General features: G+C 37.6%; 1 protein-coding gene and 1 pseudogene across 5 annotated transcripts in view; both read left to right on the forward strand.

The window, feature by feature from the left end:
- Window positions 1-17,068, forward strand: part of CDC42SE2 (CDC42 small effector 2) — a 187,129-nt gene that overhangs the window by 69,658 nt on the left and 100,403 nt on the right. The gene's annotated exons all lie outside the window — the stretch shown is intronic.
- LOC111557071 lies at window positions 917-999 on the forward strand (annotated as a pseudogene).

Here is a 17,068-nt window from a genome sequence, read left to right on the forward strand (position 1 = left end):
AGTGTGAGCAGGGGAGGGGCAGAGAGAGAGGGGGACACAGAATCCGAAGCAGGCTCCTGGCTCTGAGCTGTCAGCACAGAGCTGGACTTGGGGGTGGGGCGGGGCGGGGTGGGGGGCTCTAACCCATGAGCTGTGAGATCATGACCTGAGCCAAAGTCGGGTGCCTAACTGACTGAGCCACTCAGGTGCTCCAAAACAGTGCTTATTTTATTTGGCCTCATCAGAAGGCCAAATCGATGTGTTCCAAAGTCAGTTTAGATTATTACAAAATAATGTAGGATAATAATTTTTTTATAGATAACATTTCATTTTAGGTGGACCCTTTTGACTTGTTAACACCTTACATTACACATTGTTGGAAAAAATACGTACCTTCATATAGAGCTTTCAGATTTTTAGATTTATTGGCTACTTTTTGTCGCTGCGCTTGGGAGTAATATGGAAAGTAATTCCTTAATTTTTAGTTGTAGAGGGTTATGATAGTTTTTCTTTAAATGTATGTTTCTAGTAGGAAGAGTTATTTTGACAATGTACTGCTGATAGTCTGGTGCTGATAAGAAACCTAACAGTGGATGCTAATAGTGATGTTTAAAAAAAGTGTAAACAGGGGTTGCCTGGGTGGCCCAGCCAGGTGAGTGTCTCTTGATTTGGGCTTAGGTCAGGATCCCAGAGTCATGGGATTGAGCTTCCAATAGGGCTTTTGCACTGGGTGTGGAGCCTGCTTGAGATCCCCCGCCTTCTCCCCACACACACCTCCCCACCCCGCCCTCCCTTGTCCCCCTCTCTAATAAGGAAAAAAATATTTTGAAAGTGTATGCAAGCTGTGATATGTTGAATAAAAAATGCTTGGTGTATTTTGTTTGGAAACGAACTTCCTCATCAGAGTTCCTGATAGTTAAGAGTATTGAGACATTTTATCGCTTCTTGGCCTTTTGGCTAAGATCAAGTGAAGAGTATTGAGACATTTTAATTTTTTTTTTTTTTTAAGAAATAACCCATAATGACTAGGTTTTTATATCTTAAAAAAAAAAATAATGTGTTTTCAAAGTATTATTACTACTTGGGAGGATTTTATAGTGTTTTGAGTCTAAATAAATTCCAGAACCTTACCATTTTATAATTGTTGGAGTATTTGAAATGTTGATGCTTTCTTTCTCAGGGTATGTGTATTATTTCAGGATGGGAGTAGGAAGTTTGTTGATTTGTAAAGTTTTTTTGGGACCCTTGAGAGTGCTATACAAAGTGTTTCCTTTGTCAGATATAATTAATAGTGATTAAGAATGATGCTGATAGGGGCGCTGGGGTGGCTCAGTCGGTTGAGCGTCTGACTTCACCTCAGGTCATGATCTCATGGTTTGTGAGTTCTAGCCCCCTGTTGGGCTCTGAGCTGTCAGCACTGAAGAGCCTGCTTCAGATTCTGTGTCTCTGTCTCTCTCTCCCTCCCTCTCTCTCCCTCTCTCTCTCTGCCCCTCCCCCACTCACACTCTGTCTCTCTCCTTCAAAAGTAAATACTAAAAAAAATTTTTTTTTAAATGATGCTGATAAAAAGCATATTATACCTGTTCTCGAATTTGTATAGATTAAGAAAGTATCAAGTTTTTTCTCACAATTGGAAATGCATATTGGTATTCATCTGTTACAATGTTCTTAATCTCCATTCCCATGAAATATTTTAACATTTTATTGAATATTAAATGATTGTGATGTTTTAGATCTGTCATGGAGGGGGAACATTATGGGTTCCCTGTGCATTCTGGAGAAGACAGGCGTGAAATGTGTGCTTATCCTTCTTCCTTAGTTCCTAGTTAGGTGAGGGGATTTATTCTGGGTTTTTTGAATACCATGTGGAGAAACTTGGAATCCAGCGTATTAATAATTAACTTTATGTGTCCTGGTACCTCACTTCAAAGCTTAAGAATACTTGAACATTTCTATAATACTAACAAATAATGAACAGAGCAGGATTTAGCTGAAAGAGTTGTAGGCTCCCATCCAAAGGGAGTTCTGAACTGCAAGCCAAAAAGACTTGGTAATAAGCTGTCTTTATCAAGACACCATAAAATACCTGCAAATGCATTTTAGTCACAATGGATTGTAGTAAAACAAACCTCCCTTTTTCTTAGAAAGCCTTAGATAATTTCATACTAAATTTACGTGTCTTTGAAAATGACCAACCCATGAGTGCTGATATTTTCATTTTCTCTTTCCCAGTTACAAATTCATGCTAAGATTTCCAGTTGAATCTTTATGATTGAATTATTATAGGCATCTTTCAGTAAAACAACTTAGTAAAATAATTTTGTTTCATTTAGCTTAATCTCCCACTTTTTGCTTAATAAAGCAATTGAGCATTGAGTATATTATGTATATTGAGCAATTGAGTATATTTTGCACTTACGTATAGCGGGAACCCATGGATATTTGTGGAATTGTTATGTGTAGTGGATGGGATTTGATAAAGTTTATGCAGAAGACAACTCTCTCACCCTATACCTTTAAACTGACCCTGTAGATTAAGGATTTCCCTGCCTGTGGATGAGCTTTTAGGAAGATCAGATAGCTTTTCTAGTCACTTTTAGATAATAAAAATTCTTGTGCTCCTTTGTCAGTAATAGTCTTATTTTGTTGTTAGAAGGCACAGTTTAGTATAATATTCATTGTTAAAACTCTTAATTTAGAGCTTTTCTAGCTCAGAACTTCTTGAGATCTAGAAGCCTGCTTTGGAGCAGGAGTCCTGGTAGGTGTCTCTTATTTTACCATTACCTTTTTAAAATGCTGTCCAATTCACCTGTCCAGGGTCCAGCTCATTGAGGAAAGGGGATTGGGGGGAAAGGTATGATTTTAACATGGCTCATCCCGTTATGATCTGACTTTGGTGCCTTCTGAATTGGGCAGTTGTTCAAAGTGGACCCTTTCTTCAGAAGTGCTGGAAATGGGTTTTTTGGGGATTCCATGTCTGGGAATCTTCTACCTACAATTTTTGTGATACAATTTTTCTATTACATTCTCTTCACCTTCCAGTTGGCCTCATCTGCAGGCTCACTATGTCCAAGGAGAGGTTTTGGTTTAGTATTAAAGTAATTCTAGAACTTTTTAACTAGACCCGCCCTTAAGTTTATTAAGGTTATTTCATACGACTCAGTTTCAGGCATTCCACCAGGACCCCAACATTGTACCTTTCCAGCTTCTTCTGTAAGTTATCCCCTCTTAAACAGTACTTCTGTGTCTGGGACCTATAGCCCATTGCTGCCACCACCTTTTTTTACTGTCACAAGTACCCCTTCTGCCATGTCCATGCTTTGAATCCATGGTCCGTGTTACAGTTTCTACCTTTTGTACACCCTCGTTTCCCTATAGCACTTCTTCACTGTACTCCTCTCGCAGTTTGCCTCTCTTCCCCCAATTCAGTGCTGCATCTAGTCCATCCTGTATGTCACCTTGAGAGTAGCTTGAGGAAAACAACACTGCTGACCTGGTCTCCTGGTAAATTCATGACCAGTGACCAGACCTAAGGAGGGCCCTTCATGCTGCCCACAGTTCTGTAATTGTGGTACATTTCCCCGGTTGAATCACTCTCCCACTTCCCCTCAGTGACCATTTTACATCTTTCCTGAAAACTTCAGCACTTCTTTTCATGTTCAGCTAATGACATTACTTCTTGTATATTAAAAATGAAAGCAATCAGAAGAAAAGTTTTGCCTCTCTACCTACACTGTCTGGATTTTGTATTATGCTATGACCATGGCCTCTATTCTTCTGCCCTTGGTTCTATCCCCTGCTGTCAAGGATATTGCATTGCCTCCGTATTCATACCGTCTCCTGCCTGCCAATGAGTTGCGTCATCACTGCTTCCCATTTTTACAGGATCATTCCTGTTGGTGTAGAGATATGCTGAAATATATCCCATCTTTAAAAAAAAAACAAACAAACCTCCCTCAACACCACACTTTTCTTCAGGTTGTTTTCTGTATGAGTTTTTTGTGGTCATCAGTGCTATCTCTTTTGGATCCATTACCTTCGGGGTTTTTTCTTTTTTACTCTACTCTTGTTGAGATTCCTAATGACCTCCTTGCTGATACATTCCCTAGTCACTTCTCAGTCTTAATCCTTTTGGTTGTAGTAGCAGCAGCATTTGACATGGTTGATAATTTTCTTATCTTTGAAACCTTTTTTTCCTTTTGCTTCTGGGACACTACTCCTTATATTCAGTTTCTTTTGCTGGTTCTGTTTTGTTGCCCCAACTTCTAAAAAATAAGGCAGTATCCCAGAGCTCTATGTTTAAACCTCTTCTATATTTATATGTAGTGTTTGTAATCTCATCCTATCCTCTAGCTAGAATTATCATATATTTCAAACTAAAAATGTTACCTTCAGCTTCTCTTTCCTAATCTCCAGACTTGTGTACCCAACTGCCAAGTCAACATTCCCAAGTAAATATCCCACATTTAATAAGTCAAAACTGAACCCCTCATCCTTCTTGCTCTCCCACCCCAATGATTATTCCTATTCCAGTCTCCCTTGTCTTATTAGGTGATAACTCCTTCCTTCTTTCAGTTTTTCTGGCTGAAACCTTATAGAAATTCTTGGCTCCTCTTTCTCATACTCCCATTTCTGATTCAAAATAATGTGTAACGAAAGTATGTCCTGTATTTATCTTAAAATCTACTGTAAGTCTGAATACAACCATAACTTGGTATCTTCACCTGCTGCTGCTCTCTCTAAGCCACCATTATCTCTTGCCTGTCTTATTTTAGTTGTCTCCTTCCTGGTCTCTTTGCTGCTTCTCTGCTTTTCTGAACACAGTAGCCAGAGTGATCCTTTTGAAATGAAAGTTTGATTATTTTACTTCTGTCTTTAACCCTTCAGTGGCTTTCCTTAATCACAGTAAAAGCCAGAATACAACAGGGCCTACAGGGCCCTCCGTAATCTGTGCCTCCAGCCTCTCTGATGACATGTCCTACTAGTTTCTCCTTGGTTTACTCCACATCAGGTACGCAGGCCTCCTTGGAACTTTGTTAAACCTGCCAAGCACAGTTTTGCTTTAGAGTTTTGCTCTTTCCTTGGGGAAAGAGCTTTCTTTTCGTTAAAGGATCCTCAGTATAATGACTCGCACTGGATGAGCATTCACATTTGCTAAATGAGCGGCCGCTTAACTTGTTATTCAGGTCTTTGATAACAACTTTCATGTATGTTTCTATAACTAAAACTATTTTGACTAAAAATTTTTCACCTAAAACTATAAAGTCCTGTAAAAATTACATAAAGACATTTAGATACAAGAGGAAAAACTGTGTTCAAATCACTTTTTGTGTATGGAAAGTGAAAATACACTGGAAAATGGTAAGGGACAGAGGAGGTAGGAAAGGAACAGAGAGGGTAAGGTAAATGGAATAAAGAGAAGGAAAGCCTGATTTGGAAGTAGGGTGACAAACTACTTTTGGCTTGCCGCATACTTCTTTTGGGCTGTTTCTTGAATTCTGAATGTTGGTGATTTACATGGACTTACTAGGTTCTTCAAGTTGGGCTATATTTTGCCTTTCTTTTATCAGTGACATTGGTTCAAGTGAGATTGGGAGCCAAAATGTAGTTGCTTGTCTGTTACCAAACTCCTTTTGTTAAAGAAAACTATGATCAAGAATGTGGCTTACCTGACATTTACTTAGCATTTCTTAATTTTTTTTGTAGAGAGGTCAAAAAGAGGTCTCATAGTTTTAGAGCTTTTCACTGTACAAAAATTTATGAGTATGCCTTGTCCTCTTGGTATTGCACTATTTACCACCCCCTCGAAAAAGGGGGGAGAACTGTAAGTAGCCTTATTGTAGTTCTTTGGTAAGCTAGCAGTTAGCTATATTAGTGTGCACAATTTTACTGAATAATATCTATAAACATATTTGTGCTCTTTAGTGAAAAATACTTGAATGTATTTAAATGAATTTTTAAAGCTGCAATTTAATATTTAAGTAGGAAATGGGAGTGTGAGGGAAGTTAACGATAATGTAAACTTTAAGTATTTCATTATGCTGGGACAAGATTTTTAAAAAATCTTTTTAAAGTCAGTTAATTAGTTAATTTTGAAGATTATCTTTTAAAATAATCTCTACACCCAATGTGTGGCTTGAATCCACAACCCTGAGACCGAGAGTCACACGCTCCACTGACTAAGCCAGCCAGGTGCCCCTAAAATTTATTTATTTTTAAACTCTTTTTTTTCTGAGTTATAAGTCTCATTTCCTGTTGATTAAAAAAAAATCCTTTAAATAAATTGTTAAAATAGGTGACTTAGAAGTTTCTAAATGAATAACTTTTTATGCATTAGGCGTACATTATTCTCCATAAACCAGTCTAAACATTTCTCTGTTTTTATGTAATATGCAGTAATTTGACTCGATTGATTTGTCTGATGGACTTTCATGTTGCCATAATGTGAACTTAATTTTCATGGCCATAGAGGTATGGGTATGTATGTGTTGGTATGTATCTGTAGTTGTTGTAATACACAGATGTAATATAAATGTGTATATGCTGGATATTTTAACTTCTATGCAGTTATATCTATAAATCAGATTTGGTATATTTTCTTTCATATTAGATAGGAAATTAAAATATAAAAATTTTCATACTAAACCTGTGACATTATAAAAAGTAAATGAAACATGACACAGTTTTTTAAAAGTTTATTGTAAAGTTGATTCTGGATGACATACTAACAAGTGTTTGCCTACAGTTTTGAATTAATTGTTCTATTTTGTAGACTAATTACATAGTCTTCATTAGAATTTGACATTGGCCTACCTGAATTCATATGTTAGCATTTCGTATATGAAATACCCATCTTGGATTAATAAGATCATTATTTCTGAAGTGATATGTAGTCAAATCTCTAAGTTTATTTTTAGGTGTATTCATAGTTGGAGGCCTACTATAGCCTGCTTTAACTTGATATTGTTCTAGGTGGATTGTGAAGTAACCAAAATGATAATATTGAGAAAAGTGAATATAAATAATACGCTGTTAACTGAGTCTCATAAAGGGTTGTTAAAGTATGCATTCATTCATTCATAGAACAGCTTTTTCAAAGTACTCTTCCCCATCTGTTCAGAATAAAATACAAACCGTACTCACTCAGGAAATACAAGCTCACTCACATTCTGTTTATATAATACAGATTTGACAACCTCTCAGAGTAGCTCACCTTTCCTTATCATAAGCCTTTAGCCACAAATTAATTCCTCAAACATGCCTTGCTTGTTCTTGCGTAGGGCTTTAAAAAAATGTTTTAAAATGTTTATTTTTGAGACAGAGAGAGACAGAGACAGTGTGAGTGGGGGAAGGGCGGAGGGAGAGGGAGACACAGAATCTGAAGCAGGCTCCAGGCTCTGAGCTATTAGCACAGAGCCTGACCTGGGGCTCGAACTCAACAAACCTTGAGATCATGCCCTGAGCCAAAACTTAACCTACTGAGCCACCCAGGCACCCCAGGGATTTCTTTATACTAGTTGTTTCCTGTGCCCTTTTGAAATGATGGTTCCCAGATCTTTGTAAGGCTGGCCTCTTATCTTTAAGATCTCAGCTTAAATATCACCTCATTTCCTCACCACTCAGTTTAAAATAGCACCCTCCCATCACTGTTCTACACTACCGCATTCTTCAGACCTTAAGATAATGTATTTTTAATTTTTTTATTGTGTCCCAAAATCAGTTATAACTTTATGAGAGCAAGGAGCTCCTTTTTCTTGTTCCTTGCTGTCACAGTGCTCAGGCACTAGATAAGTGTTTAGTAAAAAAGTATTGAATGAGTAAAATGAGGTACCAGCCTCATCTATTCTTTATTGTGAATGGATTTCAGTGCACTGATATCTTAAAGTGTCAAAAATGTATTCCTTCTAGTGTAGGGAAGTAGGAAACAGAATTATTCAGGTAAAAGCCTGATGTAAGGAAAGGATGAGAAAATTTACGAACTGTGCTGATGATGCTTAGATGAGAGTATTGGGAAAAACTAATGGTGTGTTGGAGCTGGTGAGCTGATCTTGTGCATCTCTCCAGCTCTGTGTTCAGTGATGACATGGTGGCAGCTCGAAACTGGCTGTGGACTCTACAACATGGTAGTCTGCAAAAGGTACAAATCAGGACCTTTTTTCCAGAGAAGTGGTTGTTAAATATTTATCAGCAGACCACTGGGTAGAACTATATGAAATTGTTTTTATGGATAAAAATGCTTGAATATTGACAATGTTTTGTGGTTTAAACTAGTTGAGTTACTTATTTCGGCTTAAAGATAATTTCTTCATTGTAGTCAGGAACTCAGTTCAGTCATGGGTTTACCTCAGAGCTGTAAGTTTTTTGTTCTTCAAAATTACATTCCCTTAATATCTGGCGATGATTTGTAGATTCTTTTAATGTGTAAAAACTATTTGTATGTTTGTTTATCAGTTGTTTAACTGCATACTTAATTTTAACTAGTTCCAGGCCCATAAGACCTTGAGATGCCTCTGAAGGTGTTTTTGTTTTTGCTACTGAGTTGCTATGTTCATTGTAAGGTGTTCTTTTTCTGGTGAAGAACTGAGAGCCGATTCAGTTTGAGTCATAAATTAGTAGGTAACTTTTATTTTAAAATTTGCTTTTCAGAAAGATTGACATAAATACATCTGAGTTCAGTGTTTTGTGTTTTGTTCGTTACCCCTCCCCCCCCTTTTTGTTTTCACCTTTTGCCCATTATCCTCTAAGTGCTTACCTGCTGTCTCTGATAATTTACTTCTTGCTACTCTGATTTCTTCTGTGAATCTTTAAATCAACAAAATGATGTTGTCCTGTTTCTCAGGTTTTAGTAGTTTTTGTCTTTTGTGTTTTCCTCTGATCACCTGGATGTTCCAAACTGTTTTCCTCCCTCATGTCACCATTTCCCCTCCCCCCACCATAAGGTTACTTTCTTATAGGCACCTATCTTAGGAAATTTATTTAAAATTTTCCTGACGAGCTTCATTTAAAAATTGAACTTTGGGGCGCCTGGGTGGCACAGTCGGTTAAGCATCCGACTTCAGCCAGGTCAGGATCTCGCAGTCTTGTGAGTTCGAGCCCCGAGTCAGGCTCTGGGCTGATGGCTCGGAGCCTGGAGCCTGTTTCCGATTCTGTGTCTCCCTCTCTCTCTGCCCCTCCCCCGTTCATGCTCTGTCTCTCTCTGTCCCAAAAATAAATTAAAACGTTGAAAAAAAAAAAAATTGAACTTTGTCGACCTACTGACGGTTTTTGAGCGACATTTGTCTTTACGTTAATAAGTGGATTTTCATTGGTGATAATGAATCAAAATATGGCACCTATATTATCATTTAACTCAGGATCTGTCTCTTATGCACAAGCACTAAAAAAAATATATTTGATGCAGAGAATCAGAGTATGCATATATGTTAAAAAACCCACACGTCCATAATTCTGTCACAGTAAGATCACCACTGGTAATGTTTTGTTGAATGTCCTTTTAGGCAAATTGATTAGCAAATGTTTTTTCACTTAGTAAACAATTTAGCAAATACTGTGATCATAAAGGCATTACTTTTATTACTTTAGTTTGAAAGGATCTCATTGAAAAGTGAAAATTTTGTTTGACAGTGGGTAAAGCTGTAAGTAAAGTTGTGATTAAAAACAATGGTGTTTATGGAGAGTAAAATGTGGTAAGTCACCTCGACTCAAAAATTACTTCAGCAGTAATTTTTTCTTAAGAGCTCTTTTACCATTGCACAATAGCTTGATTGTGTTGTACCAGCTAAGGAAAACAGTACATGATTCTGTGTACAGTGGACTTATTTTAATAATAGCCCTAGGGTAAAAAATTCGGGGCTGTATATAAAGATTGTTTTTTGGTCTGTCCCAAGTCCTCCCAATGTCTTAATATTAAAATAATTTTAGAAGAAAAATATGTTTTATTAAAGGCTTTCATCTATCCAAGACAATTTCACTAGATACTTTGACCTCTTTTATTTTATTTTTTAAAATTCATTTATTTTTAGTAATCTCTATACCCAACAGGGGGCTAGAACCCACAACCCCAAGATCGAGAGTCTGCATGCTCTTCCTACTGAGCTAGCCAGGTGCCTGTCGCTACCCTTTTTCATATGTCGGAATGAGGAGTGAAGGAGTGCTTGGAAAAAGGTTTTAAGTGTAAGAATTCTTGTATTAACGTTCGTGTTGATTTTTGTTTCATGAATGTGCACATCCTTGTAATATGTATTGGCATATTTCATGCTTTGGAAATCAGTCCTAATCTTACCAAGTAGTTGCTCGGGACTAAAAGTAGTTTTTAAATCTCATAAAGAGTCCTTTAAGAGTTGTATGGTTTAAATAACTTTTTCTTTATCACAGCTGTATTCATTACCTTTGGTAGAGTAGAAAGCTGGTTTCTTACCTTATTTTTATTGTTTTTGATTTTGTCTTTTTCTTTGTTGTATTAGTGCTTGCTCACAAGCTCCTGTACTCTTTCTTCTTAAGTAAGCTAAGTAGCCATTTCTCTTAACTTGTAGTGCTACTTCCTGGTTGGTGCATATAATCCTGAAGACATTTCTCATGTGGTAAAGAAGAATAAAAGGCATTGTGCTTGATGTGGCCTTTTCTACTGAGAAATGATGTGTTTGTTGTCTGAAGTGGAGACTGGCAGTGAGTTCCTCAAAAAATGTTTTTCAATCAGTGATCACAAGTTTGTAAATGCTGGAAGGTTCAGTGAATCTTGATACAAATTGAAGAATATATAGAATTCTGTACATTTTACTGTTTAAGAAATAGGTATTGTTTTAGATTTCCATCTCACAGTGAATTTGTAGTCTCCCATTTTTGTATTTGTGAATAAATACCTTGTTTTTCTAAAAATGATACACACTAAAGCTCAAATTAGTCACATATTAAATGGCAGTACTGGTGTTGAAAATCTTGTCTCATTTCCAGAGTCAGTGACTTGGGAAGCATTGTAAAGTGGCAGAAAGAATATGGACTTTGGAATTAGGCACATCTTAGGGTTCTTTTTGTTGGTTTTATTTTTTTTTAAAGAGAGAGAGAGAGAGAGAGAGAGAGAGAGCGAGCGAGCATGAGCCAGGGATGGGCAGAGCAAGAGGGAAAGAGAGAATCCCAAGCGGGCCTCACACTGTCAGCACGAAGCCTGATGCGGGGCTTTAACCCATGAACTTTGAGATCATGACCTGAGCCATAATAGCGGCAGACACTTAACCCGACTAAGCCACCCAGGTGCCCCAAGCACACTTTAGTTTGATCCATAACTTTGCCACATATTTGCTGCATGGTCAGCCCTCAGTCTTCGTGACTTTAATTTTCTTTTTTTATTAAGTGAGGGTAATAGGTGCGGTAGAATTAAATGAGGTACATATTAAGTACTTGGCTTATAGAAAGTTAATAAATATTTCATTTCTGCTATTTATATTATTTTTTTTAGGTGTATTTTTATTTTAGTTTTTGAGAGAGAGCACACACACACAAGTTGGGGAGGGGCATAGAGAGTGGGAGAAAGAGTCGCAAGCAGGCTTCATGCTATTAGTACATAACCCAATGTGGGACTCAACCCATCAATTGTGAGAACATGACCAGAGCTGAAATAAGAGTTGGATGCTCAACCAACTGAGCTACCCAGGCACCCCTATTTTAAAACATCTCTGGAGTCAGTTGGACATTTCACTTAAAAGTGAATTGCAGTCAGGAAACTGGAAATTCGTGTAACCCAGGTGGATTCAGTGTAGTGTCCTTATAATCTGCTTATTTAAGGAGGAGAGTGCTTCCTGTGACTGTTTTTAAAAAGTATTTTGACTTCAAGGAAAGTTTTAAAGTTAAAGCCAAAGTAGAACAGAGTTAGGACAAGTTCATTATTGCTGACCAAAATGGTTAATAACTAATTTCTTTGTTTCTTGAGAAATTGAAGCATTTGTGTATAGTGTAACAATTGTGTGCATAAAGATGTCTATTTTAAAGGTTGAGAACTGACCCTTTGCAAAGGAAAAAAATGACTAAAATATGGGAAAATGTGTTTTATAAGTTTGTCTTACCAGATTTAAGATTTAAGAAATGGTTCCAATTGACCTGAATACAGTGAAACAGGTACCAAATACATTGCTGGAGGGAGTGTAGAACGTTGTTTGTTTGTTTCATAAGCAGTTTGGAATATATAAAAGAGTAGTATTTTTGTCTCTGAGACTATATCCTAAGGAAATAATCCTCATCCTTTCTTGAGGGAGGAGGTTGTTTTCTTTTTTTTTAATGGTACCTTTCTTGAGGTAATTTATGTGATGTTATTTACAATAAATAATCTTTTGGGTCTTTCCTGTTTTTGGTGCAGAACTCCTAAAACCCTTGGGATTTATTTATTTATTTTTCAATATATGAAATTTATTGTCAAATTGGTTTCCATACAACACCCAGTGCTCATCCCAAAAGGTGCCCTCCTCAATACCCATCACCCACCCTCCCCTCCCTCCCACCCCCTTGGGATTTATTAAGTGAAGAGAGCCTTAAAGGTGTCTTTTGTAACATTAATGAGGTAACTTTTTGGAAGCACTAAAGGATGGCAGCTGATTGCCAGGAGAACCCACCCCTCTGACCTAGAGAGGGCCAGGGGCTGCAGGCTTAGTCACCAATGGCCAGTGATTTAATCAGTCATGACTGTGTAATAAAGCCTCTTCATAAAACCACGAAGGATGAAGTTAAGATAGCTTCTTGGTTGGTGAACACGTCAAGGTGCTGGGAGGAGTGACATACTCAGATTATGGAAGCTATGTGCCCTTTTCCTATCCCTGTTCATCTCTTCCATTTGACTGTTCCAGAATTATATATATCCTTTCATAATAAACTGGTAATCTCCTAACTAAAATGTTTTTTAGACTTGTGTGAGCTGTTGTAGCATATTAATTACACCTGAGGAGGGTGTCCTGGGACCTTCAGAAGCACAGATGACAGTCTGGACTAATGATTGGTTTCTGAAGGGCGGGGCAGTCTTGTAGGAATGAGCCCCTTAGCCTATGGGATCTAATGCTGTCTCTAGGTATAGTGTTAGAATTGAGTTGAGTTATAGGACACCCAGTTGGTGTTGGAGAATAGCTTGGTGTTGGTGTGTTTTGTACCTCGGAATTGGTGTCAGGATTGTAATTCAAATATCGTGATTCACCCTTTAAAGTATGTATAAGTCAGTGTTGCACAACCATCAGCACTATCTAATTTTAGAATATTTTCATCATCTCCAAAAAGAATTAGCCGTCATTCCCCATTCCTCCATTTCTCGCAGCTCTTGGCAACTAGTAATCTGTTCTTTGTCTCTCTGGTTTTGCCTCCTTTGGACATTTTATATAAATGGGACCATACAGTATTGTGTGTTTTTGTGAGTGGCTTTTCCACTTAGCAGATGTTTCAAGGTTCTTCAGTGTTGTAGATGTATCAGCACTTGATTCTTTGTTATGGGTGAATATAAGTTGTATGGACATACCACATATTATTTATTCATCAGTTAATAGATATTTGAGTTGTTCCCACATTTTGGCTATTATGAATGCTGCTATGAATATTCATATGCAACTTTATGTAGATGTATGTTTTAATTTATCATAGGTATGGAGCAGAATTACTGGGTCATAGGGTAACTTTATGTTTAACATTTTGAGGAATTACTAGACTGCACCATTTCTTTTTATAGCTGAATAATATTTTATGGGTATATAACATTTTTTGTTTATCCTTAAAAGAAGCTTTCTGTGGCACCTGGCTGGTTCAGTCACTGGAGCCTACAACTCCTGATCTCAGGGTCATAAGTTTGGGCCCCATGTTGGGTGTAGAGGTTACTTAAAAATAAACTCTGAAAGAAAAAAAAAAAGCTTTCTATCCAGAAATATTCAGCGAAGCATTATTTATATGAAAGAACAATTGAAAATTACTTATATTTTCAATGAAGGGGAATGGTTACATTAGGCACATCTGCCTGTACCATCCATTAACAATTATGGAGTGTTTCAAGGGAAAATGATTGCCCATGTGCTAAACTAAGATATTAAGTTGTACGTGTATACTTGTTAATCAGTGCATGTAGTAGTGGGGGATGGGGATTATCAAAATTTTTAAACATTTCTGGATTTTCCATACAATTCGCAATAAGCACATACTTCTTAAAAAAAAAATTAATGTTTATTTATTTTGAAAGAGAGCAAGTCAGAGGGGGCCAGAGAGAGGAGAGAGAGAATCCCCAGCACACTGTGCTGTCAGTGCAGAGATCAATCAACGTGGAGCTCGATCCCACCAACCTTGAGATCATGACCTGAGCTGAAACCAGGAATTGGGTGCTTAACTGACTGAGCCACCCAGGCACCCCAGCATATATTTCTTTGATAATCAGAGTGAAAGAAATGTTTTTAATATAAAATTTTTTAACATTTATTTATTTTTGAGAGAGAGAGAGAGAGAGAGAATGGGGGGGGGGGGGGCAGAGAGAGGGAGACACAGAATCCGAAGCAGGCTCCAGACTCTGAGCTGTCAGCACAGAGCCTGACGCGGGGCTCGAACTCGGAGAATGTGAGATCATGACCTGAGCTGAAGTTAGACGCTCAGCTGACTGAGCCACCCAGGCGCCCCAAGAACGTTTTTAAAAAATGAACATAGCTGGGCGCCTGGGTGGCTCAGTCGGTTAAGTGGCCGACTTCAGCTCAGGTCATGATCTCGCTGTCTGAGGGTTTGAGCCCCACGTCGGCCTCTGTGCTGACAGCTCAGAGCCTGGAGCCTGCTTCTGTTTCTGTGTCTCCCTCTCTCTCTGCCCCTCAACTATTGGCGCTTTGTCTCTCTCTGCCTTTCAAAAATGAATAAATGTTAAAAAAAGAAATTAAAAAAAATGACCATAGCTATAGCTTTGTATGTTACTGATAAATTTATTTAGCCAAGAAAAGATAATTCAGTGTTATTATTTTTTCTTTTTTTAATTTAAATTTTAGTTAACAGTGCAATATTGGTTTCATTAAGTGTTGCTCTTATGTTGCTCTAATTGTCATAGTCATTTCATACTACTGCTAAGAGAACTTTTAATTCTTCATTTTCACCTCAAATTTTCACTTCATAATTGTAGTACAGAATAACACTAATTCTTGTGTATTTGACTTCTACATTGGGGAGAGGGAGAATAAATACAGCCAATGCACAGTTTGAACTTATATCTGTGAGCATTCTTTGCAAGATACAAACAGTATTTTAGGATTCTCAGGTGGAAAGTTATTTTATACAGAGAATTTGATACTTAAAAAAAAATCATTGGTTGGTTTCGAAGAGTCGGAGTCAGAGGACCATCACTGGATTATATTTTTAAGAACATAAAACCATAGCTGAAAGGTCAGGAAGATAAAACCAGGGATCCGTCATAGGAATGCTGAATCTGTGATGTGACTGCTTCTTGATATCCTTGCATCTGGTGAGTAAAGTTACTGTAACTGTTTCTCATCATTGATTCTGTTGTGTCATTGTTTACCACTTAAATTAACATTAGAAGGATAGCTTCCAAATTTTCTTTACTTCACTTTTGCTTTCCAGGTCTCACAATGAGGCTTTACTGGTAGAACCTGATTCCGAATGCTAACTGTTAGGTGAAATCTGGGAAATTTAGTTTTCTGGTTTTATTTTCTTTTAGCTTTCCTGTGACTGAGGTTCAGTAAGGCATATAGAAGGAGTGGTAGGAAAGAATGAATGCCAAGCACTACTTGAATAACCACCTGTCTAACATTCAGCACAAGCTTTCATATTTGTTAGGTGACAAGGCTTTAGGTGTAGTGTATTTTGAAGGTGGTGGGATGAAAAAATACAACTTAGACTTGATTTATTCAGAAAATTTTCCTGTAATGTGAGCCATTGCTTTTCTGTTAATTTCATAAAACAGCATGTCAATTCTAATATTTCCAATTGGAAATAAACTAGTGTTTGTAAAAACTTTTATAGTGTTTACCTCTGGGTTGAGTAGGTGAAATATTTTCAAAGAATATAATTGTAGGGGCGCCTGGGTGGCTCAGTCGGTTAAGCGTCCGACTTCGGCTCAGGTCGCGATCTCGCAGTCCGCAAGTTCGAGCCCCATGTTGGGCTCTGGGCCGATGGTTGAGACCCTGGAGCCTGCTTCCGATTCTGTGTCTCCCTCTCTCTCTGCCCTTCCCCCGTTCATGCTGTGTGTCTCTCTGTCTCAAAAATAAATAAACATTAAAAAAAAAATTAAAAAAAAATATAATTGTAAAATCTCATGTTTACTCCTCACTGCTGGTTTTTCATAGGATTGAGTTAACGTGTAATTTAAACATCTTTTTAAGTTTTTTTCTTTTTTTAATGTTAATTTATTTTTGAGAGAGAGCTAGCAGGGGAGGGGCAGAGAGAGAGGGAGACACAGAATTCGAAGGAGGCTCCAGGCCCCAAGCTGTCAGCACAGAGCCCAACGCAGGGCTGCTTGAACTTGCAGGCCGTGAGATTGTGACCTGAGCCGAGGTCGGATGCTCAGCCGACTAAGCTGCCCAGGCACCCCTAAACATCTTTTTAAAAAATCATTTATGCTACCTCAGTTGTTTGTTAACAAGGAGAAGGTGTGGTAATCTGTAAAAAGAATGTGTCAGATAGTAAAAATAGCTTTTCTTCTTATAATGTAGAATGAAAACATGTAAACTTTTTTGATACTGAGTTTTTTAAAGAAATTTTTATTTGCTCATAAAATTTTGAGAGTATTACAGGTTAGTATGCTTTTCTATCAGAAAGTATTTATACCTACTGTATTTTGTGAGATACCAAACTGTTGAGTAGTTTCGGTATGGTGAACATGTCATTAAATAGTCTTTTGCTAAATACCTGTCAAATGCTATCACTTAGGTTCTTCACTGTTAAGTATTTGAGAGCATGGCATCTATTCTTTGCAAGAGAAAGTATTAAGTTGACCTGGAAACCTAATTCTGCTTTAGGAATCCCTGTTGACTGCTTGCAAGGAGCATGAGATTAGGTTTTGGTACAAGCATTTTTTCCTCCCAGTTACTTTCCAAATTTATTTTTAAAGAGCTGATAGTGTTCTGTTGCTATTCTAGTTAGTTCT

Source organism: Felis catus, chromosome A1, assembly GCF_018350175.1.
Source record: "Felis catus isolate Fca126 chromosome A1, F.catus_Fca126_mat1.0, whole genome shotgun sequence".
Lineage (NCBI taxonomy): Eukaryota > Metazoa > Chordata > Mammalia > Carnivora > Felidae > Felis > Felis catus.